At 43.9% G+C, this 4866-nt stretch overlaps 1 long non-coding RNA gene across 2 annotated transcripts; it reads left to right on the top strand.

Annotated features, from left to right (window-relative positions):
* The first annotated feature begins 230 nt into the window (after positions 1–230).
* On the top strand, positions 231–4626 carry LOC119266891. Of its 2 annotated transcripts, XR_005132186.1 has the most exons (4): positions 231–470; positions 590–2015; positions 2095–2289; positions 2490–4626. It is a non-coding gene; the product is annotated as an uncharacterized LOC119266891 (long non-coding RNA). The 2 variants fall into 2 exon arrangements; XR_005132185.1 differs by having other exon boundaries at positions 590–2289.
* Positions 4627–4866: the final 240 nt, after the last annotated feature.

Raw genomic sequence — 4866 nt, 5'->3', positions numbered from 1 at the left:
CGCGTTAGATGACTTCTGCGGTTTGGACAATGCGGTCCGAACGGTTGCAGAAGATTTGAGGGTCGGCGTTGGAGATGCCGTCAGCCCATGGAGGAAGCAGCCCATCAGTCCGATGTAATGTGATTGGAAGAACATATATATAACTAAAAAAAGAGATTTTGCTCCAAAAAAACCCGTAGAAAAAGAGATTGGAAGAACATATGGAGCCACACAGTCGTTCGCCACCGCCTTCCCCGGTGAGAGTTACGAGCGTCCGCCTTATCTCTAACCGCCGCCGCTACTCCCGGTCGCAGGTGCAGATTTCCGCCGTCGCCGCCGCTTCTCCTGGTCGCAGGCACGGGCGCCCGCCTTCATCCCTAGAGATCTCCAGCCGCCGCACGGCCTCTCGTGCGCGCAAGCGACCACCCTCTCCCGGCCTACCTGGCCGCAGCGCACGCGTGCTTCGTTGGACCGCCCTCCGGCCTACGCTGGTGCGCAGTGTGTTATTTCTTCTTTCCGATGTTTTGCTGCGGAGTTTCATTAGATTTCGGTACTTGGTTATGATTTCGGTACTTGGTTATGATTTGGTATGTATGTTGTCCTGCTGCAGCGGCCGCCGCGAAAGAAAATCGCCTCTCGCCTCGGGCAAAAATTGACGATTCCTCCACAACTCCGATCTACTAAGAGCCGCTATAGCCGACCCACCCTTCTAATTAATTGATCCAAAGGAGTAGGATGTTGGATATCCTAATTCTCCTGCAGTATTATTATTTCAGAGTTATTTAGATCTATCTACTTTTTAAGAGTCACGTGAATTACAGAACCCCGTTTAGACTTCCGGTCACCCCGTCACAGTGCAAATTAGGAGTAGAATCAACATCTCATAGTAATTTCTCCTTTATTTTGTATGTGTTATAGTACTATCTTTTGAAAGAAGTAATAATACAGCGTTGTTTTTCTCTTGCAGATTTAGCATTTACTATAAGTGTGATGGACCAAATTCTTCAACTCCAGGTGAGCGTGCTCTGAAGATGAACGAGTAAAAACATATGAACAAGGGACCGAGTAAAACAGAGAGGTAATTTACTTATGTGAATGCAAATTATTTTTGTGATGCATCAGCAGTTATCTTTTTCTTGTTTTTCTGAGTGTAAAAGATGCAATGTAGATATTCGAAAGAAATGATATGGCATAAACATGTTAGTTAATACGAGCTACAATGGTCCTATTTTTAGGGCACACATTAGTACTAACTACTCTTTCGTGTTGATACCGGCGACATTTTTTCTTAGCTTTACCTTGATGCTAGGCCCTTTTTCTTAGCTTCACCTTGATATTAGGCCTGGCCCAATGTCGTAGCACAAAATGCAGCTGCACAAGCATGAGGCAGCAGAGGCAGCAGAATGCCACAAACGAGCGCTACCACACCGAGATCGCCTCACCCCCTATATCGTATCATTTTTTCATCGTGAGGACTCAAGATGTCACTGTGTTAAGAGTAAGTTTTCACCACTTTGAAGCCCACCTAACCACTACCCACAAGGCACAACTCTCGTCTCCATAGTCCATACCACCACCTACACGTCAGCCACCAAGAAGGTAAGAGGTAAATCCATCAGCCAAGAGGAGACCACACTTTTTTTATATCCACATATTGTCTATTATCTTAATGTTTATATTAAGAGCCCCAGCTGGGTTATAGTTTCATCCCAGGCCAATGAAATCTTAGGACCGGCCCTGAGACCATCCCTACTTGTTGTGTTCTGGAGAGGTGGACAATGGAAGCAAAGCTTGCTATTTACCCTATGCTAGGCATGCCAAACACACGTATGGATAATTATCACGAAGTCCACAACAAGGCTAGCATCGCTTTATGAGCCCAGAGCAAATACAGAGGGTGGATGATTTCTCAAGAGTATTATGGATTTTTGGCCTGAAGATGACGTTGATGATGGGAACAATGAGACTTCAACGTTCAAGCCTTTGAAAAGCAAAGTCTAGAAGAGCCTTTTATCTAGAAGAAAACGAGGCGATCAGTTAGTATCCTAACAAGTGGCATAGTTTGTTACCAAGTTGTTTGTAGTGCTAAACCCTAACCGTACTGATCCTTGGCAGGCGGCTTATATATAAATAGAGTATGTAACATGTTGTACATAGATGAGACAGAACATCCTATTTCACGAACATGTGTCTCATGAAGCCAAGGTTTCACCCTGGGGGATCAGGGTTCTTCATCAGCGTCTCCACCACCTCAACCTCCATGAGAGATCATCAAAACTATCATCTATACGACCACTTGTGCCCTACCAGGTTAGCATATAAGATTATGAAAAACATGTACATGCATCTAAAGTAGAGTGTTTGGTGTACACTTTTCGATCTATTCCATTTTGTAACTTTAGGGAAAGGCAAATATTTAACTCTGGTGTTGGTATGTTCTAATCTGGTATGTTCTAAGCTGAATACGATACACATGGGAAAGTTATGGTTATGACTTTTTGGGTCACCAGGAGAGGCGTACACGCTCTACAACAAGCACATGAAAGAGCATGGATTCAGCATCATCAAAGAGAAGGTGAAACGAGGGAAAGGTGTCTCAAGAACTATACAGTTCAGGCGGTTTGTTTGCTCCGGGGCAGGAAAATGGTAGAGCAAATTCTTAAACACGGAGCAGGCACCGCAGGCTAAGACCTGAGACCCGGTGTGACTGCAGTACATTGTTGGTGGTGAAGTTGGACAGATCAGGTAGAGTTTTGTTCGTCGTGACATGTGTGGACAATCACACCATGTGCTGGCTAGACCCGACAAGGTCCCATTTCTGTGATCTCATAGACGAATAAAAGATTCCCAGAGAACGGAGATCTTAGCGACGGAAGGAGCTAGGATCAGAAAGCACATAATCCTCGATAACTTCATCAATAGGTATGTTTCGTATGATCGGCCTTGTGAGGCAAGACCTTTACAACCTGTGTTGCATAGAGAAAATGAAACTGGTCGTAAAGGGTGATGTTGACACGATAATCAGCATTACGAGGAGCAGAAAGGCAAATGACCCTAACTTCTTTGAGTATGTGCTTGATAAGAAAGGGTGGTTAAAGAGCATGTTCTGGTGCGATGCACAATCGTGACTGGACTACAAGGACTACGGAGATGTGATAGTGTTTGACGACAAATATAAGATGAACATGTATGCTATGCTGTTCATCCCCTTAGTCGGTGTTAATAACCACCACTGCACCACCGTTTTTGGTTGCACCATTGTGTCTGACAAGATTGAAGATACGTTCGTGTGGCTACTATAGATATTCATGAAAGCGAATTGTCAGCAGAAGCCAAAGTGAGTAATCACAGACGGAGAAGCTGCAATGATCCGAGCAATTCGGAATGTCCTTCCCGATGTGTGCCATCGTCTTTATTCATGGCATGTAGAGAAAAATGTGCAGAGCATCTTTATCATATGTCAAGGAAGGAGTTCAGGTTGCGGTTGTACTACTACATCTTTCATGCCAATTTTCTCCGACTTCCATTTATCGACAAAAGCACTCCATCTCTCATGATAATTGGCATGAGAGGTGGAGTAGTACAACAACGACCCGAACTCCTTCAGTGACTTATGATAAAGGTGTGTCTTTGCATATTTTTCTTTACATGCCATGAACAAAGACGATGTCACACATCTGGAAGGACATGCTGAATCGGTCGGATCATTCCAGCGTCTCTGTTTATGTTTACTGACTTTGGCTTCTGCTGAAAAATTGCTTCATGAATGTCTACAACAGCCACACGTACATACCTTTAGTCTCGTCAGACACAATGGCACAACCAAAAGAGATGGTGTAACGGTGGTATTAACGCAGACAAAGGGATGAGCGGCATACCATACCTATTCATCTTGTATGTGTTGTCAAACACTGTCACATCTCCGTAGTCCTAATAGTCTCGCCGTGACTGTGCATCGCATGAGAACATGCTCTTTAACCGTCCTTCCTTATTAAGCATGTATTCAAAGAAGAAGTCCGGGTCCTTCGCCTTTCTGCTCCTCGTAATGCCGATTACCGTGTCGGCATCACCCTTTGCAATCACTTTCATTTTTTCTCTGCAACACATGTTGTAAACGTCTCACCTCACAAGGCCGCACTTATCATACGAACCATACATCCTGATGAAGTTATCGATGATTATGTGCTTTTTTATCCGAGCTCCTTCCATCTCTAAGATTTATGGTCTCTGAAAATCTTTTATCCATCGATGTGACCATAGAAATGAGTCCTCGTCGGGTCTAGGCAGCAGATGGTTGTGATCGTCCACAAATGTCGTGACGAACCAAAATCTACGTGATCTGTCCAACTTCACCACCAGCTGCGCACCACACTCGCACCGAGTCTCAAGTCTTACCCTCTCTGTGTTTAAGAATTTGCTCTGCCGTTTTCCTGCCCTAGAGCAAACGAAACGCCTGAACCGTATAGTACCTGAAAGATCTTTCCCTTGTTTCACCTTCTCTTTTCTAATGATGAATCTACGCTCTTTCGCGTGCTTGTTCTAGAATGTGTACCTTTCAATGTGTATCTAGCGCCTGTTGCTGCTATTTGGCCTGCCCAAAGTCCATATTATCATCCTGGTCGTCATCACCACTAGGACCATCAACATCCTCCGACAAAATTACACATAAACACATGTAAGTTGTCATTATTTAGTTCATATGACCGCGTGCCATAAAAAATGTTTGATCGAACCTGGCTAAGTTATCGAAAATCATTTTGCTCATTTTGAACAACTTCATGTAGATTAAAAACAAAGACTTATAAGTAGCCATGCGTTTTTTGCCAATAAAAAAATCAAATTAACCTACACGTTACTTACGTTTTCACTGCATTCATCATCCTCATT

The sequence above is a fragment of the Triticum dicoccoides genome, chromosome 3A (assembly GCF_002162155.2).
Source record: "Triticum dicoccoides isolate Atlit2015 ecotype Zavitan chromosome 3A, WEW_v2.0, whole genome shotgun sequence".
Lineage (NCBI taxonomy): Eukaryota > Viridiplantae > Streptophyta > Magnoliopsida > Poales > Poaceae > Triticum > Triticum dicoccoides.
This window is presented reverse-complemented; position numbering and strand designations above follow the sequence as displayed.